Source organism: Bos mutus, chromosome 11 (genome assembly GCF_027580195.1).
Source record: "Bos mutus isolate GX-2022 chromosome 11, NWIPB_WYAK_1.1, whole genome shotgun sequence".
NCBI lineage: Eukaryota > Metazoa > Chordata > Mammalia > Artiodactyla > Bovidae > Bos > Bos mutus.
Genome location: NC_091627.1, coordinates 40,750,683 through 40,777,744, shown reverse-complemented (window position 1 = coordinate 40,777,744; position 27,062 = coordinate 40,750,683).

Genomic DNA, 27,062 nt, shown 5'->3' with positions numbered 1-27,062 from the left:
ATAATGGGCTGCTCTGGTGCCTCAGCGGGAGAAGGCAATGGCACCCCACTCCAGTACTCTTGCCTGGAAAATCCCATGGATGGAGGAGCCTGGTAGGCTGCAGTCCACGGGGTCGTGAAGAGTTGGACACGACTGAGCGACTTCCCTTTCACTTTTCACTTTCATGCATTGGAGAAGGAAATGGCAACCCACTCTAGTGTTCTTGCCTGGAGAATCCCAGGGACGGGGGAGCCTGGTGGGCTGCCATCTCTGGGGTCGCACAGAGTCGGACATGACTGAAGCAACTTAGCAGCAGCAATAGCAGCTGGTGCCTCAGCAGTAAAGAATCTGCCTGCAATGCAGGAGACACAGAAGATGTGGGTTTGACCCCTGGGTCAGGGAGATCCTCTGGAGGAGGGCATGGCAATCCACTCCAGTATTCTTGCCTGGAGAATCCCGTGGACAGAGGAACCTGGCAGGCTGCAGTCCATAGGGTCACAAAGAGTTGGACAGGACTGAAGCAACTGAACACATATGCATGAATGTAATAATATTATGTGTAACAATATAATTATTATGTCATTAATTTATATACTGCTTAAGCATTAACTATGTTCCAGGCACTATTTTATGTGCTTTGTCTGCAGATTTTCATTCTTAAAAATCTAAAAAATTTTTAGAGACTGATTAAAACAGTCTAACCACTTAGGCACATGGCATAACCAAAGAGAGAAGGACACATCAAGAAAAGCTGGACAATTTTCTCAAAATAGGAATAAAGATAGAAATATCATGATAGTATTATTAGGGAGCTCTTGCTTCTAGATACCAAATTTTGTTGCCCTTGAAACAGATTACACAAGTCAAGTGACTCTGGTCCTTCACACTCATCCAGGAACGGAAGGTACAGCCAAGGGTAGGATCTGTGCTAGACTCAAGGGTGAGATGAGTTTGTCAGACAAGAGCCTGGTTTCACGATCACCTCTGTTATTTCAGATAATTGATCAGAAAGATAGGAGGCATCATAGTGTTCTCAAAGGCGTTGCCGTCAACTGGGGTGATTTAAATATCCTGGAAGGAACCATAGCTTCACATCTGTGGTACTGAGAACACAATCAGATCATCAGGCACTTGGATGGGTGAGAAGAATGGCACAACAGCCAACACAGCAGAAGGGACCAGATGCCATTGATACCTGGACCAGCACAGTTACCAAGGGTGAAACTGATGTGAAAAGAAATATTTTAAATCATGTAAGAAGAATAAATTGGAGGTAAACAACAGAACAAACGACCCGACCTTCAAATGATACATGTTCAGGCTCTATTAATAGAGGTCATGTTGTATGGAACTCCAATTCCCAAACTTAGGCTTTGGGAAGTCAGAAGCTTAGGAAAACAGAGGAAGAGGAGCACGGAGGCTGTTTTTAGAGGAAAGCGTATTACATCCCAAAGCTGCCATTCTCTAGCTCAAATCATAGGCTGACATGGCCAAGGATCACAAGGCCACAAGACCATTGGGCAGATTTAATATGCTGATAGTGTGCATCAGAGCTGACATACAGGGATCCCACCCAAACCACACCCTTCCCAAAGGCCCTGAGGGCAATGCTTGAAGCACTGTTGTTCTGGATGTTTTGCCAAAAGAAACATTCGGATGTTAACACTGTTGGGAAACATGACTGAGCAAAGCAAAATATACAAAGGCAGCCTGAAGTAGATAAAAACTGTAAGACTCAAGAAAAATCATCATTTTGTCCATCAGGCAGGACAAGGCAATAAATGTTCCACTGGGGACTGGGCTACAAAAGAAATAATAGAGTGACTGGTTAAGGTTGGAGGCATGTTTCCTTAGGTGACCTCCAGATAAATGTTAAAAGAGACAGCTAAAGGAGAGGCTATGTGTATGATGCATGTCAATTTCCATTATTTTGATAAATCCACATTGCAGCTGGTAGAGCATAAAACTCTGGTTTACATTGGGTTATTATTTAATTAGGCCAACCCTTAATGACTCATGGTATTTTGTCATTTTAATGAGTCTTTATTTTTCTCACATCTAATTGGTAAATCACCGCTTATCAGATTTTATGGTCTCTTTCTTTACCCTCTTCTAGCGCTGTCCAAGGTAATGTGAACTTCAGGCTATTGACTTTCCTCATTCCTCAAGGGAGATTGTCATGGAAAATTAAGTTTTTGACAAATCAACAGCCTATGTGCAATGCTTCTTCCTGGATGTAACTTTGAGGAATTTGGGAACTGTCTCTAGTTTTGGCCTGGAGTCACACTGAAGCTTGAGACCCTGTCATTTACATCAAGCTTGTAAATATACATCTTGATACATTACAGTATTTCTTGGACTCTGATGGTATCTGTGAGCATGATGAAAAGGGTTTTCACCACCAGATTTGAAATGTTCAGCTTTTTTTTTTTTCTAATCACAGACTTCTTTTGTTTAAAACAAGTTCAGACAGTAGGCAAGAGCGAAGAGAGTTCAGATTTACTCATATGATATTTTCTCAGAAGAGTTGCTTTTTAAAGAAGCAATTATTAAGCCATCACATTAGTCCCATGCAAATGAAAAGATCAGAGTTAATTAATCTTGTCCTGAGTAAGAGAAATGACGAATAGCAATTAAATATTTTGTGTTCCTCAAGGAATTTGCTTGCTTACTTACTCCTTGTTTCTCAAGGGAGGGAGTTGCTCTCATAATATGAAAAATGCTTGGTGGAGAGGGCTAAAGCTAATGATTCATATATCCTGATGATTTTTCTTCAACATAGCACAGGAAACGTAATGAGAATTTTTGGAGTCACAGAGCACTCGCTTCTAATTTATAATCTACCATTTGCTAATTATAAAATCTTGGCTAATTGGGACTTCCCTGGTGTGATTAAGACTCCACACTTTCAATGCAAGGGGTGTTAGTTTGATTCCTGGTCAGGGAACTAAAACCTCACATGCTGTGTGGTGTGGCCAAGAAAATATTAAAAAAAGAAAAGAAAGAAAGAAACTGGCTAATTTACATGAATTCCTCATCTATAAAGCAGAACTATATGGTTGACAGTCCTCAGTGATCACAAGGTAGCCACCTATTTCTCCCTGGGCTGGAGCTAGTTTAAAAGAAGGCCCTGTAAGAGTGTGACTTGAACCCAAAAAGGTTTATTCAAGAACAATTAAAAACATAAATTGTTAAGTATTTCTAATACCACACTGCTTTGTGCTTTATTTTATGGAATACTTTGAGGCTAAGTCTATATGCCAGAATGTTTAAATTTATTCAGACAAAACCAGATCAAATAATATCAAAATGATAATAATAATAATCACTGATATATTATGATGATGAAGGAGAGTAGAAAGAAAGTACTCTTTTGACTAAATGACCTCAAGTTATTGGCTTCCTCACTAGTCAGTTGATCTTTGAGGCACCATTAGACTTAATGACCAATGTCTATATCAAGGAAAATAATCAACAAGTATATTAATTAGACACTGTTTACACTTTTACTGAAAGTCTAATGATCTATTGATTTTAAGTTAGATGGCTGTCTTCATTAAATTCATTAATACTCTAAGTGAATTTGTGCTTGAAATTCTTTAAGTATTTAGAAATTACACACATTTTTCTTTATATTGGGACCCTTAGGCCATGAACATTTTCCTGTTACAGAATCTAAAGCTACAAGCAGAGTTCTTCAGGCATTTGTTAATAAATGCTTTGCCTTCACAATTGAAAATGGAAATAAAACAAACACAAAAGTGTAAGGCACAGAACCATCAATAAAACTGCTTGGATATTAACTTTTCTTGGTATAAATATGTATCTCCTGTAACTGGCCACAAATAAGCACAGTTTGTAAGCAAGGTGTGATTGACATTGATATTCACTACTCAGTTCAGTTCAGTCACTCAGTCGTGTCCAACTCTTTGCGACCCTATGAATCGCAGCACGCCAGGCCTCCCTGTCCATCACCAACTCCCGGAGTTCACTCAGACTCACGTCCATCGAGTCAGTGATGCCATCCAGCCATCTCATCCTCTGTCGTCCCCCTTCTCCTCCTGCCCCAATCCCTCCCAGCATCAGAGTCTTTTCCAATGAGTCAACTCTTCGCATGAGGTGGCCAAAGTACTGGAATTTCAGCTTTAGCATCATTCCTTCCAAAGAACACGCAGGGCTGATCTCCTTTAGGATGGACTGGTTGGATCTCCTTGCAGTCCAAGGGACTCTCAAGAGTCTTCTTCAACACCACAGTTCAAAAGCATCAATTCTTCGGCGCTCAGCTTTCTTCACAGTCCAATTCTCACATCCATACATGGCCACTGGAAAAACCATAGCCTTGACTAGATGGACCTTTGTTGGCAAAGTAATGTCTCTACTTTTGAATATGCTATCTAGGTTGGTCATAACCTTCCTTCCAAGGAGTAAGCGTCTTATAATTTCATGGCTGCAGTCACCATCTGCAGTGATTTTGGAGCCCCAAAAAATAAAGTCTCTCACTGTTTCCACTGTTTCTCCATCTATTTCCCATGAAGTGATGGGATCACATGCCATGATCTTCGTTTTCTGAATGTTGAGCTTTAAGCCAACTTTTTCACTCTCCACTTTCACTTTTATCAAGAGGCTTTTTAGTTCCTCTTCACTTTCTGCCATAAGGGTTGTGTCATCTGTATATCTGAGATTATTGATATTTCTCCCAGCAATCTTGATTCCAGCTTGTGCTTCTTCCAGTCCAGCGTTTCTCATGATGTACTCTGCATATAAGTTAAATAAACAGGGTGACAATATACAGCCTTGACGTACTCCTTTTCCTATTTGGAATCAGTCTGTTGTTCCATGTCCAGTTCTAACTGTTGCTTCCTGACCTGCATACAGATTTCTCAAGAGGCAGGTCAGGTGGTCTGGTATTCCCATCTCTTGAAGAATTTTCCACTGTTGATTGTGATCCATACAGTCAAAGGCTTTGGCATAGTCAATAAAGCAGAAATAGATGTTTTTCTGGAACTCTTTTGCTTTTTCCATGATCCAGCAGATGTTGGCAATTTGATCTCTGGTTCCTCTGCCTTTTCTAAAACCAGCTTGAACCTATGGAAGTTCACGGTTCACATATTGCTGAAGCCTGGCTTGGAGAATTTTGAGCATTACTTTACTAGCATGTGAGATGAGTGCAATTGTGCGGTAGTTTGAGCATTCTTTGGCATTACCTTTCTTTGGGATTGGAATGAAAACTGACCTTTTCCAGTCCTGTGGCCACTGCTGAGTTTTCCGAATTCGCTGGCATAGTGAGTGCCGCACTTTCACAGCATCATCTTTCAGGATTTGAAATAGCTCCACTGGAATTCCATCACCTCCACTAGCTTTGTTCATAGTGATGCTTTCTAAGGCCCACTTGACTTCACATTCCAGGATGTCTGGCTCTAGGTCAGTGATCACATCATCACTACTCAGTCTTCACCAAAATACCAGAAGATATAGGACTCAAACTTTCTCAGACCTTATTGTCTGGTAAGTACAACTATATTACTTTTATAGTACATATCTTCAGCCTATGAGCCCCATGCAGAATCTCCCTCCCAAGTGGTTTTTTAGGGGCCTTAGTGGAAGTGTAGTAGCAATAATTGCAACTTTTTTCTAATACCCACTCTTTTAGTAATTTTTGGCTCTGTGGACCACTGATGGAGCCAGGGCTATAGTATGTGAAGACATTGACCTTCCCTTGGACATCTGACCTCTAGGCATCTTCAACTATACCCAGAAGGAAAGCTCCTTTAGTTCTTATGATCAACTCTTTCACAACTTTCTCACAACAGAATTGTCTAGATATTATGGGGGAAGGGAAACGAGAAGATGGAGTGATGGGGGTTGGTGAGATACAGAAACATTTTATGGATAGAATAGAGTTTGTGATTGGCCTAAAAATTATAAAAATTGGAAGGGTTAATTAAAATATCATTTAGTTATATTCTGGCTTCCAGGTGGTACAGTGGTAAAGAATCCATCTGCCAGTACAGGAGATGCAGGATACTCACATTTGATCCCTGGGTTGGGAAGATCCCCTTGAGAAGGAAATGGCAACCCACTCCAGTATTCTTACCTGGAAAATTCCACAGAAGAAGGAGCCTTGTGGGTTATAGTCCACAGAGTCGCAAAGAGTCAGACATGACTAAGAGACTGAGAATGATAGTTAATTCTCATACAAGAATCTGTACAAAGAAGTTGTACTCATAGTAGCCCCAAACTGGAAACAATCCAAGTGTCCTTCAATGAGTGACTAATTAAGCAAACTATGGTACATTCATACTATGAAACACTGTTCAGCAATATTTTATTTATATATTCATTCTATTCATGGCAAATAGATGGGGAAACGATGGAAACAGAGACAGTCTTTATTTTCTTGCATTCCAAAATCACTGCAGATGGTGACTGCAGCCACTAAATTAAAAGACGCTTGCTCCTTGGAAGAAAAGCTATGACCAACTTAGACAGCATATTAAAAAGCAGAGACATTACTTTGCCAAAAAAAGGTCCATCTAGTAAAAACTATGGTTTTTCCAGTAGCCATGCATGGATGTGAGAGTTGAATGATAAAGAAAGCTGAGCACTGAAGAACTGATGCTTTTGAACTCTGGTGTTGGAGAAGACTCTTGAGAGTCCCTTGGACTGCAAGGAGATCCAACCAGTCCATTCTAAAGGAGATCAGTCCTGGGTGTTCATTGGATGGACTGATGCTAAAGCTGAAACTCCAATACTTTGGCCACCTCATGCGAAGAGTTGACTCATTGGAAAAGACTCTGATGCTGGGAGGGATTGGGGGCAGCAGGAGAAGGGGATGACAGAGGATGAGATGGCTGGATGGCATCACTGACTTGATGGACATGAGTTTGAACAAGCTCTAGGAGTTGGTGATGGACAGGGAAGCCTGGCATGCTGCAGTCCATGGGGTCACAAAGAATGAGTGACTGAACTGAACTGAACTGATGGTACATTCATACTATGAAACACTATTCAGCAATAGAAGTTAAAGACCTACTGGTATTAGCAACAGCTCTAGGGAATCTTCTTGGGCTTCCCTGGTGGGTCAAATGGTAAAGAATCTGCCCACAGTGAAGGAGACCTGGTTCAGTCCCTGGGTCAGAAAGATCCCCTGGAGAAAGGAATGGTAAATCACTCCAGTATTCTTGCCTGGAAAATTCCATGGACAGTGGAGCCTTGTGGGCTACAGTCCATGGGGTCTCAGAATCGAACATGACTGAGCAATTATCATGCCTAGGGAATCTTCAGGAAATTACGCTCAGTGAAAATTCCAATAGCAGCTCCAAAATATTACAAACTATATGATTTCATTTACATATCATTTTTGGAAAAACAAAAATTAAGAAGTAGAGAAAAGACTTTGTCAAGGGTTCAGAGAGGGATCAGGAGACAGATGGGAGAGTTATAAAAGGGAAATCCCAAAATTCTTGTGGTGACTAAACTATTTAGTATTTTTACCATGATGGTAGATACTCAAAGCTACATCAGTTCAGTTCAGTTCAGTCGCTCAGTCGTGTCCGACTCTGCAACCCCATGAATCACAGCACACCAGGCCTCCCTGTCCATCACCAACTCCTGGAGTTCACCCAAACTCATGTCCATCGAGTCAGTGATGCCATCCAGCCATCTCATCCTCTGTCGTCCCCTTCTCCTCCTGCCCCCAATCCCTCCCAGCATCAGGGTCTTTTCCAGTGAGTCAACTCTTTGCACGAGGTGGCCAAAGTATTGGAGTTTTAGCTTCAGCATCAGTCTTTCCAATGAACACCCAGGACTGATCTCCTTTAGGATGGACTGGTTGGATCTCCTTGCAGTCCAAGGGACTCTCAAGAGTCTTCTTCAACACCACAGTTCAAAAGCATCAATTCTTCGGCGCTCAGCCTTCTTTACAGTCCAACTCTCACATCCATACGTGACCACAGGAAAAATCATAGCCTTGACTAGACGGACCTTTGTTGGCAAAGTAATGTCTCTGCTTTTTAATACACTATCTAAGTTGGTCATAACTTTCCATCCAGGGAGTAAGCGTCTTTTAATTTCATGGCTGCAGTCACCATCTGTAGTGATTTTGGAGCCCAGAAAAATAAAGTCTGACACTGTTTTCCCATCTATTTGCCACGAAGTGATAGGACCAGATGCCATGATCTTCATTTTCTGAATGTTGAGCTTTAAGCCAACTTTTTCACTCTCCTCTTTCACTTTCATCAAGAGGCTTTTGAGTTCCTCTTCACCTTCTGCCATAAGGGTGGTGTCATCTGCATGTCTGAGGTCACTGATATTTCTCCCGGCAATCTTGATTCCAGCTTGTGCTTCTTCCAGCCCAGCGTTTCTCATGATGTACTCTGCATATAAGTTAAATAAGTAGGGTGACAATATACAGCCTTGACATACTCCTTTTCCTATTTGGAACCAGTCTGTTGTTCCATGTCCAGTTCTAACTGTTGCTTCCTGACCTGCATATAGGTTTCTTAAGAGGCAGGTCAGGTGGTCTGGTTTTCCCATTTCTTCCAGAATTTTCCACAGTTTATAAGCTACATACCTGATATAATTGTATGGAACTAAATACACACACACACAAGTGAGTATACATAAAACTGGGGAAATCTGAATAAAATATTGTATCAATGTCAGATCCTGGCTGTGATACTGCCCTGTAGTTTTGCAAAATGTTGCCGTTGGAGAAACTCAATAAAGGATCCAAAAGGTCTCTCTGTATTATGTCTTACAAATGTATATGAATATATAATTACCTCAATTTTTAAAAATCAATTTTAAAAAAATGGGATGTCATTTCAGATAATGGGGTATGGTATAGACCAAACAAGGAAAGTTTACATCAGTTCTAAGATCAAATTTCGATGTAGTTGGTTCTATAAATATTTCTTGACCTGCTAAGGTACTTTACATCAATTTACAAGTCAAAATTTTATGAATAGAAAGTAGGATAATGTGGCCGGAAAAAATTTCGTAAGACATTCAAACTTTCAAAGAAGATTTCATTTCATCAACTTACACCGATTCCAGCTTGGAGAGATCACCGCCATTTCATTGAAATGGTCATAGGTTGAGATGATGTCTTGAACAAAAACTAGTATAACTTAACCCTCAAATTTAAACCCCCCCAAAAAAAATTAAATTAAAAAAATAAAAAAATAAACCCCTACTCACTAGTGTCCAATTAGCCTAAAGGTTGATATACATAAGATTGTATATCTTGCATACATGTAAGATTGTATATAAACAGCAGTATACATAAGATTCATATTAAGATGTGAAAAATACAGACTTCTAGACCCACATGTGGAAATTCACATTTAATAGGTTGCCAATGCAGGAAACTCAAGTTCATTACCTGGGTTGGGAAGATCCCCTGGAGAAGGAAATGGCAACCCACTCCAGTATTCTTGCCTGGAGAATTCCATGGACAGAGGAACCTGGCAGGCTACAGTCCCTGGGATAGCAAAGAGTCAGACATGACTTAGTGACCGAGCACAGAGGGTTACATAGGGTCAGGAATTTTCACATTTTATAAGCAACCCAGGTCATTCTAATCTACCTGGAATCAGGAATCAGAGTCAATTGGAATGCTTGTTAAAAATGCAAATTCTTTTGAGAATCCACTGCTTGGGTTGTACCAGTCTGTTTTAACTTTATTCTGATGACTCAATGGAATTTAGACAAAGAGGTTTGGGTACTTAAAGTCCTGGGTTATGTTCCTATATGGTTGGGGGTGGAAAGAGAGAAGGAAGCTGTCAAAGAATAAAACCTTCCCAGCCCTCCTTTTCCAATCACAACTCATCAGAGAGCATTTTGCACAGGGAGATCAAAGGCCCTTGCCAAGGAGAAGTTGAAAGACTTTGCTGTTGTAATTCTGGGGCAGAGGTGCTTGGATATAAATGATTCCTAACTGGGGGTTTGGGGGACCCTGCTACGTAGAAATGTAAACACAGATGTCAGGCCTTTTATCCCCACTATGTAAACATACCAGCTGCCAGGGAAAGAAGGAGAAACCCTACGGAATTAGCTGCATTTTTTTGCCATCTAGAGCATAAAAATTGGCTTCACGCTTGAATTTCCACCAGTAACACAAAGCACTGTTCACCAGAATAGGGCTGAACAATGCAGGAAACCTCCACTCGCCGGTTGCCGCTTTTCTCTAAGAGACATTCCCTTCTTGCCCTTCTCTAATATGTGAGCAACTGTCCCAGAAGAGGATAATGAGAAGAGATGGTAGCACCCTATAATAAAACTGCTGGACTCATGGAAAAAGGCCCGAAAACAATATATGCCCATTTGCTCCCAAGAGCCTAAGACTCATACTCCTGACTAACCCAGACTTAAGAAAAATGGAAGAGACAAACTGTCATGACTTTTTGTGAGAAATTCAGAATGGTTTCCTGTAAAAAAAAAAAGAATATGATTATTCTAATGCATGAATATTTGAAGGGCCACAACTGCTTTAGCTATACCCAAACCACAACGGACCTCTTCTCATACTATTAATTTTTTTTTTTTTTTTAAAAGAAACCATGAAAGGAATCATTTCTGAAAAAAAAGTAAATGTGAAAAAAAGTATAATGGGAAATGTATTTCAAACAAAACACTTCAATCCATGGCGAAATGTGTCTTCAATTACATCTTGAGCTAGCATTCCAGCTGGCATATGCGTGTAAGCCTCGTGTTTTCTGCAGAGTCTCAGTTCTGAAAGACCCAAAGAATTGTAGCAAAAGCGTATATAAAGTGCCTTCACTGAAAGGGAATCTTTTTTTTTTTTTTTTTTTCTGAAGCTGATTGTTAGGCTATTAACAATATACAACAGTCTATGGTGATAAAAAATAAATCTAAAATTACCAAGAAGCCCACATACATGAACTTATTGGGCAGAGGCCACTGTGGTTTAGGACAATTCGTTCTAACAAATGCTCCACCAGAGTATTGTAAAAGGACTATCACAGCGAGCTTTTTAAAGGATTCTCTTGCTTAGAAGGGGGCAGCCAAACTGGTGATATGTTACAGAAAAACCAATCAGCTTATGATAAATACTTCATAGGTATTAATGAGAAATTCTGTTCTGCTGGTGCTTGGTTTATGAGACACTATTTTCCATAGTCAGGTTATGGACTGCAACTAAAGATCTGTGGAAATGCTATCTTCTACTTACAAATACATTAGTCTAGGAAGGCTGTTCATAAATCCATTTGTTTCTAAGTTCAAAAGATCACAAACAACTCATATATAAATTTTTCTGCTTTTACAAGAGAGTTCTAGCTGCTGATCACAGTCCATCTGCCCCCTCTTCCTTATTTCAAAAACTCAAACCAAAACTCTGGTAACAACCTAGAGGGGTGGAATAGGGAGGGAGGTGAAAGGGAGTTTCAAGAGGGAGAGAACATATGTATACTGATGGCTGATTCATGTTAGTGTTTGGCAGAAACCAACACAATTCTGTAAAGCAATTATCCTTCAATTAAAAATAAATATTAAAAAACTCATGCATATATGTATGGATTGATGGGTATGTAATTATATTTGTGTGTATATGTGTATGCATGGATGTGTGTATGTGTGGTATCTGTTTATAGGTATGTGTGTATGTACCCCAGATTCAAACACAACACACACACCAAAGCATCTTGAAAATTCAGACTTCAGATGGCTATGCATGACTGTGGGTCCAGGCAGAGTTGACCTAATGTAATTAATATTTAATATGCAAAAAAATAGGGGCTTCCCCAGTGGTTCAGTGGTAAAGAACTTGCCTGCCAATGCAGGAGACATAAGAGACACAGTTTGATTCCTAGGTTGGGAAGATCCCCTGGAAGGCATGGCAACCCACTCCAGTATTCTTGCCTAAAAAATCCATGGACAGAGGAGCCTGGAAGTCTATGGTCTATGGGATCACAAAGAGTCGGACACAACTGAAGCGACTGAGTATGCGTCATACGCATATAGTTCATTCTGGCTTAACTCTCCAGACTTCTCTCTCACCCATTCTGTGCTGCATTCAATCAAACTGGTTCATTTGTTTTAAATTCCCTCAAAGCACTATATTTTTTTGGCCTTCAGTCATTACTTTCTTCCCTTTATTTTCTTTGAGTCTTATCTTCACAAATTAAATGGTTAACATATTTAGTTTCAGACCTTCTTTTAAAAAAATGTTTGGAAAGGTATAGATTTTCTTATGGTATGGCTTTTACATCCCCACAAGTTTTAATAAAGGAATATTTTGGTTATAGTTCATTTCTAAATATTGGGTTAATTTTCATAAAATTGCTATTTTTGTAGGTCAAAAATTGTTAAATGTTGGCAATTTTGTTGTTAAATTTAATATAGTCTATTTTCCATTGTAATTTGTTTGTTTACCTATTTACCTGCAATTAGTGGAAAAGTGTGCTCCTTAATTTCCAAATGTATGACTTTTTTCCCAGCCAATTTTCTCTTGTTGATCTCTAAGAATTTCATTGTGGTCAGCAGAACTATACATTTTAACAGTGGCTCAACACAGTAGATCTTTGTTATCTCTTAACAGTCATGAGAAAATTCATAATTTAGGCAGGGTTAATCTCCTTTGCATGGTCAGTCAGGGACCCAGTTGACAGGAGCACTGCTTCTTAAACACATAGCTTTCAAAAGCATCTCCACTGAAGTCAACGAGAAGGAGAAAAGAACCTGCAAGAACATACATGAAAGGTGTATCATGAACCAGTCTAGAACAGGCACACATAATTTCTGTGTTCATTGATTGGAACGCAAGTGTTTTGGAAATAGAGAGCTTGGATTCTTTTGAATAGCTAGTACTTTCTGACAAACTTTTTCACTGCTCATTCTAGAAAACGCTAGATCACTTCGCTCTATCCTCCACTTCTCTTAATTTCTCTTTCATTTTCTCCATGACTTTGCATCTTTCACTTTGCTGCATTCCAGCGACTAGAGACATAGTAACTGGAATATATCTTCTATTTCGTTAATTCTGTTAATTCAGCTAAATGTACTCTGCCACAAAACCCAACCATTAAGATTTTAATTTCAATTGTTCTATTTTTAATTTCTAGAAACTTTATTTGGTACCTTTTCAGATCTGCATGGGCTTCCCTGATAGCTCAGTTGGTAGAGAATCCTCCTGCAATGCAGGAGGCCCCAGTTTGATTCCTGGGTTGGGAAGATCTGCTGGAGAAGGGATAGGCTACCCACGCCAGTATTCTTGGGCTTCCCTTGTGGCTCAGCTGGTAAAGAATCTGCCTGCAATGCAGGAGACCTGGGTTTGATCCCTGGTTTGGGAAGATTCCTCTGGAGTAAGGGAAAGGCTACCTACTCCAGTATTCTGGCCTGGAGAATTCCACAGACTGTATAGTCCATGGGGTCGCAAAGAGTCAGACACGACTGAGTGACTTTCACTTTCAGATCTGCAAGGTCACTTTTTATAGTTTCTGCACTCAAAATGTATTTTTAGTCTTGTTCTATTTATTTTGACTTGTTAATGATGTGCTGTGCTGAGTCTTTTCAGTCGTGTCCAACTCCTTGCAACCCTATGAACTATAGCTGGCCAGGGTCCTCTGTCCATGGGATTCTCCAGGCAAGAATACTGGAGTGGGTTGCCATGCCCTCTTCCAGGGGATCTTCCCCACCCAGGGATCAAACCCACTTCTCTTATGTCTCCTGCATTGGCAGGTGGGGTCTTCGCCACTAGGGCCACCTGGGAAGCCCAGCTGTTTTAAATAATTCTCATATAGGAAGTGTCTAGGGGTCTGATTATTCTCTCTTTTGTTTCTCCTGGCTTTCACTCATGCTATTTTATTTCTTTAGTTGTTACTGTAAGGGAGAGCATTACCAACTTGAAACTGATTTGAGCTAATATCTCTTCTTTAGCATTTTTTTGTGGGGGAAGGGTAAAATCACCTAAGTTTTGAGCTTTCAGAATTCTAAGATATTGGGGGGCTGGCTTAAGTTACTATTTCTCAAGGGAGTCTCTTTCCTCTTCTACCCAGAGCTAAGATTAAAAATAACAGCTTTATTTGCAGTCTCCTGGAGTAAAAAGAGAGTTGCTGCTACTGCTACATCACTTCAGTCATGTCCGACTCTGCGAGACCCCATAGACAGCAGCCCACCAGGCTCCCCTGTCCCTGGGATTCTCCAGGCAAGAACACTGGAGTGGGTTGCCATTGCCTTCTCCAAAAGAGAGTTGAGGTATGCTTATTTCTAGTTTACTCTACACTGTGGGTACCCAAGCTCAGTCTTTATGGTTGACCTATTAGATTCTCCACATTGTGGGGACCACATTGGGAAGTCTTCCATTATCTGTACATATAAGTCTGTGAAAAATGAAGCTCAAGTTCACCCTGCTTGGAGAATGCACTTAGAGCAAAAACTAGCTTTTTTGTTCTGCTGATCGCTCTGTGTTCTTGTTTTCATCTAGTTTTCAGACTTAATTTTGTTCCTGTTCACTGACACATGTAAAAAAAACACAAGATTTTTCAAATAGCTAATAGACCATTTTGGGGTGTTTTCAATGAGTGGGTCAGCCAGAATATTTCATTTCTCCTGCTAGAAAAGGAAGTTCACTTCTACTGGTCTAGTGCTGTCAGCTCATTTCCTTACATGATTTCCTCTCACAAGCTTCCTGACTTACCTTTCCTGAGTGCTCCTATGGCATTTGGAACATACTTTTATTGTAACAGAAAGAACACATCTGATTCCATATTACAGTTGTTCCTTTTACTTCAGCCTTTGTATTCTATTGTTTTGCTTCGAGTTAACAATGTTGCCTATAGTCTGAAATACACAGGATAGACCATCCTCAAGACTCTGACTGTAAAGGTATTAATGCTTTTCTTTTCAAGGAGAGATACAAAGCTGTAGAACAAAAAATAACACATTTGTCTTATTGGAAGTTTACAGAAACATTGTGATCTGACCTATGTGGGCAGCTACAAGAACAAAGAATCCTAATACCAAGAAGTTTGCAGCAACCAACCACACCCCTCCCTTTATTCAAATACAAGCCTGAATTCTGACTAAGGTAAGATGGTTCTCTAGAATATTAGTCTACCATCTTCTTAGAATCCTGGCTTTTGGAATAAAGTACTTATTCCTTGCCCCAACACTGTGTCTCCCAACTTCATGGCCAGACATGTGGCAAGCAGAACAAATTTGGACTTAGTAACATTAGATTACTACTTACCACATGGCATTTTGTTCACATTCTTGGTAAACTGCAAGTTTTGAGAGAGTGGGAATCATAATTGTCTTGTTATTCATTATATCTCTAGTGAAGATCACAGTGGTTTCAGGTTTAGAGAAAGCACTGAATAAATATTCACTGAATAAATGAATGCATATGGAAATTAACCTCTTTCTTCCACTTGCATTATCTGCTCTGAGTGGCTCCTGGACATTTTCTGGGATCTTTTTGTTAAAGTTCACTATCAGTTTTAGGATGGTTTGGCCTTTAGGTAATGTGTTGCATAGGGGGAGATACAATGAACTAGGTAAAAATTAAGTATGTACTTTTGAAATCAATAACATCCTCTGAAATATATTATACTATTGGTTAAATAATTTTCAGGTGGTCCTTGAAATATTGTATGACTATTGAGGCACTTGGTTAATTAGGCACTTGGTTAACTAATACTTAAATTTTATGGTCAGATAGTTAAAGGGGTTTGGAGAAAAGCAAAGGATGGTTTTGCTGCCCTCTCAGTTTTATTGTGCAATGGAGATTTCTGGAACCATATCCTCCGGTTGAGGAGGTAGTTCCTCTCCCCCCCACTCCACCTTCCCCATTAAAAGTCTGTTCAGAAACATGTAGTTATCATCCTAAGCTGTTGCTGTTCAGGCTTGTTACCATTTCCTGTCTCTTCTGTGACTTATTCTTGTTCACCTTCACCTTTAAGGCTTCAACTTCCTCTCTAGTCCTCTGAGTACAAGAGGTTGTTAGCAAAGTTCCACCCAGCCATTTCGTTCATCCTGTAGAGAATGCTGCTTTCGGAGGATTAAAGACCAGAATGTCCTGATTAAACACTTAATTAGACATAATAAAAAATATTGCCAGTTTTAAATAATTGATTCACTCATTAGTTTAATATGCTAATGACAGAGCCTTGAGAAAAGGAAATGGAATAAAATTTACCCTCTGAGAAAGTGGGTTGAAATTAGATTTTTACACTAAGATTTTTCAGAGTAAATTACCAGCTCCGGATAGATGAGAGCCGTCTAACTAGTATTTTGTTCACTTCATGGACCTCTAATAGCTAAACTTTTTGCAAATGACAGCATACAGGACTAGCCTTTCGTTATTTACTGTTAGAAACTTCCATAAGCTGTAAGATATAATGGAAAGAGCCCTGCACTCAGAGTCAACAGGTCTGTGTTCCAATATCTGTTACTCCCTAATGTGTCTGGAAAAAGCCTCCCAATCTCTTTAAGCCTTCAGTCACCTTGATGTTAAGATGAAGACCAAAACTGTGTCCTAGACAACTTTTTGTCTCTGATATTTTTCTTGGTACCTATCAAGCATTAGTCATTCAGTAAATATTTATCAAATCAATAAAACAAGAAGATTAGAACTGGTGATATCTTAAGTATTTTTCAGTTCCAAAATTCCGTGATTCTCTCTGATATTTACCTTTTCATGATTTTTGTCCCAAATTTCTAGGCAAAATGACTTTTGAGGCCTGTGCAAACAAATGACAGATGGATAGATAGAAAATTCTGATTTAGCACCAATAGGGAGTTGAACTTGTAAAAAATCATGTCTTAATTATTTCTACTGACATCTATGATCTGGAATATAATATGACAAAGTTATAAGAGGGCCCATTTATACCACAGGTCTTATTCTTTGCCAGCCTCATGAGAAGTGCAAGAGAACAAGGAACAAAAAAATTGCAAGCTGGAGAAGACTATGTTAAATGTCTGTTGAGCTGGTACATGAAGTATTACTACAGAAATAAAGCAAGATACAGAGAATAGCCCATAATATAATCCTATTTTAATAAGAATAGAAAATAATTATAAACATTCTTACATATTCTCTGTGTGTTGGTGGGAGGTATATATTTGTATGAGCTTAGGAAAAATGTATAGCTGACTATCCAACAGATCGTTGACTTCTGTTTCTAGGAGTGAGGTGTGTGGGTTAGTGTTTAGATGTAGGAAACTGGGAGGGAGGCATGGGAGGAAGATGGTTTTGCCTTTTTCTTTGCCTACTTCAATTTTGTTTGGCTTGTTTTATAAGCAATTATAATTTGCACTGACTTCCTTCTTCAAACTGAGGAGTAATACATAGTTTGTTCCCAAAATTAATTGTAATAGTATTCAAAATAATCCGTAATGCAAACTAAGTGCCTAGATTGGCCTCCAAGGCCCTTATGTTCTGGCCTCTCACTACCTCTGAGTCCTCGTCTCCTGTGAGTCTCCCCCTTATTTATTCCCAGTTACTCTCATCCTTCTTAACAGTCTTCAAGCACGCTAAGTTTCATCCTGCCACAGGGCCTTTGCACTGACTGCCCCCTCTTCCTGGAAACTCCTTCCTGGAAACTTCCTCCCATGTCCGCATGGCTCTCTCTTTCATGTTGTTCAGGTTTCTGCTAAAATACCATCCTTTGGGCCACTATATATTATATCCCTCTTCCCTGGCACTCTTTCACCTGCTGTATTCTACTTTCTTTTTCTCCATAAAATGTACTGCTATGTGAGAAGCTATATATTTACTTGTCCAGTAGCTTACTGATCTGATCTCTTCACACTAGTATGTTTCCTAGTGCCTAAAACAGTGCAAAACATACATGTGACACTTAGCTGATACACACAATTAATAGATACAAAGATGAATAAGTCAACAGTGGTCCATTCTCATGGAGCAGTCTAGTGTCATCTGGGACATTCATTCTAGCCTCTACATTTTTTTTTTTTTTCCCAAAGAGGCAACAGAAAGAGTAAAAAGCTTAAACTCAGGTTTCCTTCTGCTCCTAGCCCCAGATATCTAGTGAGGTCACTCAGGTTCTCTGTTAATCTGGAAAGACTTATTACCTCTACTCTTTACTTGAATTTTTCAGATTAATTAAACAGGATCAGACTGAGCAAAACCATGTCTTTTGCTTCTCTATCATGATGGTGTGATCACTGACCTAGAGCCAGACATCCTAGAATGTGAAGTCAAGTGGGCCTTAGAAAGCATCACTATGAACAAAGCTAGTAGAGGTGATGGAATTCCAGTTGAGCTATTTCAAATCCTAGGAGATGATGCTGTGAAAGTGCTGCACTCAATATGCCAGCGAATTGGAAAACTCAGCAGTGGCCACAGGACTGGAAAAGGTCAGTTTTTATTCCAACCCCAAAGAAAGGCAATGCCAAAGAATGCTCAAACTACCACACAATTGCACTCATCTCACACGCTAGTAAAGTAACGCTCAAACTTCTCCAAGCCAGACTTCAGCAATATGTGAACCATGAACTTCCAGTTGTCCAAGCTGGTTTTAGAAAAGGCAGAGGAATCAGAGACCACATTGCCAACATCCGCTGGATCATCAAAAAAGCAAGAGAGTTCCAGAAAAACATCTATTTCTGCTTTATTGACTATGCCAAAGCCTTTGACTGTGTAGATCACAACAAACTGGAAAATTCTTCAAGAGATGGGAATACCAGACCACCTGACCTGACTCTTGAGAAACCTATATGCACGCCAGGAAGCAACAGTTAGAACTGGACATGGAACAACAGACTGGTTCCAAATAGGAAAAGGAGTACATCAAGGCTGTATATTGTCACCCTGCTTATTTAACTTATATGCAGAGTACATCATGAGAAATGTTGGGCTGGAAGAAGCACAAGCTGGAATCAAGATTGCTGGGAGAAATACCAATAATCAGATATGCAGATGACACCACCCTTATGGCAGAAAATGAAGAGGAACTAAAAAGCCTCTTGATGAAAGTGAAAGTGAAGAATGAAAAAGTTGGCTTAAAGCTCAACATTCAGAAAATGAAGATCATGGCATTTGAACCCATCACTTCATGGGAAATAGATGGGGAAACAGTGTCAGACTTTATTTTTCTGGGCTCCCAAATCACTGCAGATGGTGACTGCAGCCATGAAATTAAAAGACGCTTACTCCTTGGAAGAAAAGTTATGACCAACCTAGATAGCATATTGAAAAGCAGAGACATTACTTTGCCAACAAAGGTCCATCTAGTCAAGGCTATGGTTTTTCCAGTGGTCATGTATGGATGTGAGAGTTGGACTGTGAAGAAGGCTGAGCACCGAAGAATTGATGCTTTTGAACTGTGGTGTTGGAGAAGACTCTTGAGAGTCCCTTGGACTGCAAGGAGATCCAACTGGTCCATCCTAAAAGAGATCAGTCCTGGGTGTTCATTGGAAGGACTGATGCTAAAGCTGAAATTCCAGTACTTTGGCCACCTCATGTGAAGAGTTGACTCATTGGTAAAGACTCTGATGCTGGGAGGGGTTGGGGGCAGGAGGAGAAGGGGATGACAGAGGATGAGATGGCTGGATGGCATCACTGACTCGATGGACGTGAGTCTGAGTGAACTCCGGGAGTTGGTGATGGACAGGGAGGCCTGGCGTGCTGAGATTCATGGGGTCGCAAAGAGTCGGACATGACTGAGTGACTGAACTGAACTGAATAACCTACCATGTATTTATTTTATGTCTCCAACTGTATCTTCTCAACCTGGTTTTAATATATCCAGAAAGGAGCATAGAGTCATTCAAGAGGCAAAGTGAGCAGTATATTGTCACCCCTGGCTCCTTCACTGAGCTACTCTATCTCCAAAACTTTTATGTCCATTAGGTAAGCATGTTCTATTTATGCTAAGATGTTCTTTGGTACAAATGAAATAAAACACAACTTCATTTGGGATAACCAATTAATACGTATTGGTCCTCAAAAACAATTCAGTCTCAAGGAACAGCAGTTTCATGGTTGATGGATCCACCTTCTCAGTCATGTCTCCAAACACCCAATTTCTTTTCATTTTTCTGCTCAGTAATCCTGAACCTGAGTTCCACCCTAATATCTACTCTCCTAGTTGTAGAAGGATAAGTGCCTGACAAAGTCAGAGATATAATCATCCTTGCCCAAGTCCAGTAGAAGAGATTCCTTCTGACCCAGTATTCCAACAGTGCTAAGATATACAATTTTAGGGCCAATGTGGGGCATATGTCTTCCCCAGAATTAATGACCATAACCAAAGGAATGAAGTGTACTGATTGGATTAAGCCAATCCAAGACCACTCTTAGAGCAAGAGTGAGGTCAGCTTACTCTAAAGTCTATTGGAGGAGAGGAGAAGAGAATTCACCTATGGAAATTAGGAAGCTCTTAGAACAAATGTTCACTACAAATATCACTACAGGGAGGGATGTGAGGGCAAAGGACAGGGGGTCATCACAACTCTCTATAGCCTCCAAAAAGTTCACAACTACAGCTATTGGATTCCCAATGTTCTAAGTCTCTCTAAAGCACATTTATTTTTCTGGAAATCACATGGAATCCAAGAGAACTAAGTTTGAATCTAGTTGATGGATGTGGTCAATGCATAGGGATGGTTCTCAGGAATTTGCCTCTACAAAAAGGCCAAAGAACTGCCTGATAGAAACAGCAATGTTAGAAAAAATTAAGTTTTTTTCCTCCTAATCCCAGTTTAGAAACTAGGGATGGGAAGGAAAGAATTCATTAGAACAATAAAAACTAAATTTTGTATATGTTAGCAATTCTTCCCCCATTTAAGCATTAATAATCTTCTACCCTAAAAGCAACAGTGTCTATAATCCCACACTTGTAGGGATAATCCAACTTGTCACCAAGGAAGAGCTAAGAAAGTTCCAAGAACCAAAGAAAACGTTCAATGTAAATTGATAGCATGACTTTTTTCTTATTGTGGAGAATTTCAAACACGGAGTCATACAATGAACTAGTATGTAGCCATAATCCAGCTTCAACAGTGATCTACTCTTGGCTAGTCCTGATTTCAGCAACTCCTCCTTCCACATTAATTTGGAGCTATCAGATCAGATCAGATCAGTCACTCAGTCACTTCCGACTCTTTGCGACCCCATGAATCGCAGCACGCCAGGCCTCCCTGTCCCTCACCAACTCCTGGAGTTCACTCAGACTCACGTCTATCAAGTCAGTGATGTCATCCAGCCATCTCATCCTCTGTCGTCCCCTTCTCCTCCTGCCCCCAATCCCTCCCAGCATCAGAGTCTTTTCCAATGAGTCAACTCTTCGCATGAGGTGGCCAAAGTACTGGAGTTTCAGCTTTAGCATCATTCCTTCCAAAGAAATCCCAGGGCTGATCTCCTTCAGAATGGACTATATGTCATATCATTTCATCTGTAGATACTTCAGTATGTTAACTCATTTCTCTCTAAAAGATAGTGAATCTTAAAGAAACCACTATACTATTATCACAGCCTTTAAAATTAGCAATAATTTGTAAATAATTTTCAAATATCTAGTCAGTATTCACATTTAGAGTTCTCATGTCGTAATTCAGTTCTCATCTCAATGTTGTAATTTTTAAATGTGTATGTTTGAATTAAGAGGCAAATTAAGAAGTCCACATATTATAGCTCATTTATAAGCATTTAAAGTATCTAAGGGTTCCTTCTCACTCCTCTTTTGTCTTTCTTATTATGTGTTAGGAAATAAACTAATATGCCCTGAAGATTTTTCCATAGTCTGGATACGGCTGAGCACACCCTCACAGTAAAGTCTAACACTTTCCTTTCTTCTCTCCTGCAAATTGGTAGCTGGAGCTAGAATCTTAAGATGCAGGTGTGGATGGCATTTTGAACCATCAGTCAAGAAAACATTTTCATGTATCTTCTCATAGATAAATATATTCAAAAGTGCCTGAACAAGTCCAAGCTGCCATCTCATTAACAACAAATACATAACCCAAATGGAGAGAGTTCACATGGCAGATTGTTATTTTGAAATTTACACAGCTAACATTTCCAAGTTGAAGGAAAGTAAACTACACAAGAGTGATTTTGCAAGACCTTACTGCACTCTGTTTTGTAAAGATGCAAAGACATTGCTGGATGATTCCATTGATCAATCTACTGAAGCCATGGTGTGCCGAAACCCAGTATAGAACAGATATAAATCACTTTTCATCCTGAGTGTACTTGTAAAAGGAAACATGACTGCCACTTATAAACGTGATGAAGATGCTGTTAACAAGGAGGTTGATAATGTGAGGAAGATGAGAATATTGGCAGTACTGACGAATGACACTGATGATTCTAGAAACAGTACAATATGCTTTACAAAAGAAGCTGTTCTCTTTTTGCCAGCTTAGTCTTGAGTTGTGTCAGTTGGTGTGAAATCATCTTTTGTTGCAATCTACCATTCCAACTCTAATTTTGATAGCAAGGCTACATTTGACTATTTCATGCTTCATGTCAATGGCTTAATGAATTTACTTTTTCCAGTGGAACAGCAGCAAAGTTTGTGTTTTGATGCTAATTTACATGGGCTTCCCTGGTGCCTCAGCAGTAAGAATCTGCCTTCAATGCAGGAGACACAGGAGATGTGGGTTCGATCCCTGGGTCAGGAAGATCCCCTAGAGGAGGAAATGGCAACCCACTATTCTTGCCTAGAAAATCCAAGGGACAGAGGAACCTGGCAGGCTATAATTCATAGGATCGCAAAGAGTCAGGAGCAACTGAACACACACATACAGAGTTTTACTAATATACTTTGGCTGGGGACACATGGAGCGCTCAGGCAAAGCACAAAGAACTGAATGCTTTCTGCAGAGTTTATTTTCCTTTAGTAGCTATTGTCCCAATTTCACTCCTAGAAGCTTGGCTTCTGGACGGAGGATAATACAAGTCTAACCTTACCTCCAACTGAAGAAGCAATGCACATGTATATAACCAATACATATGTGTGTGTGTGTGTGTACATGTATATAACCAAGATAATTGAGATTATTTTGACAATGCATTTCTACATCGTTCTAAACTCACAAGAGCACATGCGCGCACACACATACACATTCCACTTTATCCTGCCATTTTACTCTTAAGCTTGGGAAAATTGAAGGTGTGAAGGCAAGCATGTTCTCAGTTCCACTCTGTAGAGGCTTGAGCTAAAATGACGGCTGGAAAGCAAATGCAGTGACCTTTAAAGGAATCGAGGAAGCTATTTCCAGCACATTACTAAATGCTATATTTTAAAGGTTCTAACCTTATTTGCTACAAGTATATAATATTGGGAAACCCTTGTGAAGGAAGGGTCCACATTCATCACAAGGCACAAGTCTTATAGAGAGTTGCTAAAGTTATTACTTTCCAACTGGCAGACACCAAAGTTCAACTCAGCTCCTTCTGTTTGCTGCATTAAATAAGGTTCAGAGATCACTTTGAGAATTACAGGCTTTCTGACCTAACAAAAATATAAAGATTTCTGCAAATAACAATAGCCATATCATCATGCAGAACAACTTATGACACAAACACACACGCCACCTTTTACAGTTCATGCCAGCTGGCAAGACTGACCCTTCATGTTTCTATGGTATTAATTTACTCTTCCAGGTGATTAATAATAGTAATTGATCTATGAGACCTCAGTATCAAAATAAAGAATGGGTAAGCAGAAGAAATTATCCATTGGAAAAAAAAAAAAAACCCTAAAACATGGTCTTTGAAACTAAAGTTAGACTTCATTATGCAGGCCTGGAGGACTATTTGCAAAAAATAAAAATATATAATATTGATTATCTTGACATTTAATAGAGTGCTCAGTTTAGATGTCATAGAATACATAGATAGGTGACTGATCAATTGATCCTGATATTGCTGACAATAATGAAACAAATTATATCTGTATACTGCTTTACAAAACACTGGTGTTTGGTACTCTTTTTTATTCTTAACCTTATTATATATTATAGATTGAAAGTAAAGATTTCCAGCAAGTCAGCTTCAGTGGATCTTTCCCACGCTGATTGCATAACTCACATCTGTGAAGGAGTAAGTTGCCAATTATCTCATGGTTGTAGGATTTATAAATCAGCCAAGTCAATAAAACATAGTGTAGGGCTTCCGTGGTCAGAAGTGTCTCCTGTTGCCCTTTATGCTAAGTGGAGCTGTCAAAACATTAGTAAATAACCCTGATTATCTAACAATGTGCTGGCCTCTATTGCAATAGTCGGACTGATTTTTAATAGCAGACTGGAGAATCTCTTTCAACCTAGTTAGCATAAAACCATTTGTTGCCATTTATTGGTTTTCCATACTTAGAGTTGAAAGATTGAGGCCACCAGCAGAAAGCAACTATAGGGGCCTATGCCATGGGTTTCCAGGCTGGGGGGAGGCTCTTAGTCCAGCTTATATCATGATCAGAGAACAACTGTGTGAGGGTTTTGAAAGTTCTCATTTAACCAAAGCCCCAGGCAAAGGAAATCAATGAGGGCATCGCTCTCTGAAGTGGCAATAAGCAAAGTCAGAGAAGGAAAAAAATCAAATGGTTAAAGACAGCAAGCAAACTACACTCAAAAATTAGTTCCATTTCACAAATAAGGGTAGGAAAAGCTGAGAAACTCAGCCATAAGACATTAAATCAAGAAGTCACTTAAACCTAAAGATCTTCCCAATGGTTCCCCTGTGACTTGGGCCATCACGGCTACAAAATACCCTTGACTGAGTTACAGGAAATCTAAGATCTGTTGTTAGTGGCTGACTTCTAAGGGCACAATGAGTATCCTAAAGCATTTTAGGCTACTGTTGTCGAAACGCTCTAGAAGGAAACAAAATACACATTGATTTTCAGTATGGAGATCCCAGTATTACTGTAAGTCAAAAAATATTTCTGCAAGATAATTCCTGTAGCCTGGGACATAACAAAATAAACCCAGGGAAGTTCAGGGCTGCGAGTCATTCGCACTAGCCCATCCTGAATTATCTTGGGCTGCTCATTTTTATTCCATGCTACCCTACCCATTTTATTCCATGCTACCCTACCCTTTTATCTGCTACTCATGTCTGGGGAAATATCATTCCTAAGATGGCTGTATTTAATCCAAACTCAGTAAAGATAATGAAACTGTACTGAAGAGTACACATGACACATGTCAGGCCTCTGCTACATTTTGTTCTTTGGCAAAATTGGTTGTGGGTTTGCCAAGGGAGACTGGAATAGGGTGTTTTCAGTGGAACTTGAGGCTCATAAGACTTCAGTGGAAGGATGTGCTCATTTATCTCCTTATAAGCATGCTGTATATTGTCATGTAGGGATATGCAGCGAATTCACCATTTCTAGGTTTCAGATGGCTGTCATGCCTGCTTGTGTGCTCAGTTCCTTCAGTTGTATCCAACTCTTGATGACCCTATGGACTGTAGCCCGCCAGGCTCCTCTGTCCATGATATTCTCCAGGCAAGAATACTGGATTGGGTTGCCATTTCCTTCTCCAGAGGGTCTTCCTCACCCAGGGGTCAAACCCACATCTCCTGCATTGTAGGCAGATTCTTCATTGCTGAGCCATCTAGGAAGCCTGTCATGCCTACTGCTTCTAATAGCCAGGCACTGTTGACAACCCACTCCAGTACTCTTGCCTGGAAAATCCCATGGACGGAAGAGCCTGGTAGGCTGCAGTCCATGGGGTCACTGAGTCAGACATGACTGAGCGACTTCACTTTCACTTTTCACTTTCATGCATTGGAGAAGGAAATGGCAACCCACTCTAGTGTTCTTGCCTGGAGAATCCCAGGGACGACCAAGCCTGGTGGGCTGCCATCTATGGGGTCGCACAGAGTTGGACACGACTGAAATGACTTAGCAGCAGCAGCAGCAGTTCTACATACTCGGTGTGGGATAACTCATTTAATCGTCCCGATAATCTTCAGCAGTTGCTGCTGTGATTATTCTTATTTTTTCCTATTAAGGAAACTGAAGTTCAGAGAGGCTAAAAGATTTGCCAAAGTCACACAGTTAGTGAGTGTGAGAGCTGGAATTGGAACCCAGGTTATGGACTCCAGGGATATTTGTTGCCTCATAGAGTTTTGTGAGGATTCAAACATTCCTGATACACAGTACCAAAGAAATGTTAGCTACTATTTTTTGTTATTTAGACTCATCCTATTGCTGTTGTCCTATTTTTATTAACTCAGTTCAGTTCAGTTCAGTCGCTCAGTTGTGTCCAGCTCTTTGCAACCCCATGAATCGCAGCATGCCAGGCCTCCCTGTCCATCACCAACTCCCAGAGTCCACCCCAAACCATGTCCATTGAGTCAGTGATGCCATCCAACCATCTCATCCTCTGTCATCCCCTTCTCCTCCTGCCCTCAATCTTTCCCAGCATCAGGGTCTTTTCCAATGAGTCAGCTCCTCGCATTGGGTGGCCAAAGTTTTGGAGTTTCAGCTTCAGCATCAGTCCTTCCAATGAATATTCAGGACTGATTTCCTTTTATATACTATTTTAAAGATTCTGACTTATATGTTCATTATACCCTTTCCTTGGCTTATTTTCCCCAAATAGTGAACTTGACCTGATGCAAATGTATAATATTTAATCTACTAGCTGACAGGAACCTGTTGTGATGGTTAATTTTATGTGCCCACTTGCCTGGGCCATGAGCCCAGACATTTGGTCAAACATTGTTCTGGATGTTTCTGTGAGTATGTTTTCTGAATGAAAATAACATTTTGAGGAAAGCAGGTTGCCCTCCACAATGTGGGTGGGCCTCATTCTGTCAGTCGAAGGCCTTCATAGGACAAAGACTGACCTCCCCAAGAAAGAAAGAATTCTACCTACAGGTGGTCTCCAGACTGAACTGCAACATCAGTTTCTCCGTGGGTCCCCAGCCTGACGGCCCGTCTGAAGGTTTTGGACTTGCCTTTAAAGCTGCCTGAGCCAATTCTTTATATATGTGTGTGTGTGTGTGTGTGTGCGCGCACACAATTTTTTTAGTACACACACATGCACATCCTATTGCTTCTTTTCTCTGGAGAACCCTGACTAATACATGCATGAGCTGAAATGTAAAAAACAAGCCTGAGTATTTTTACCAGCCTACACAA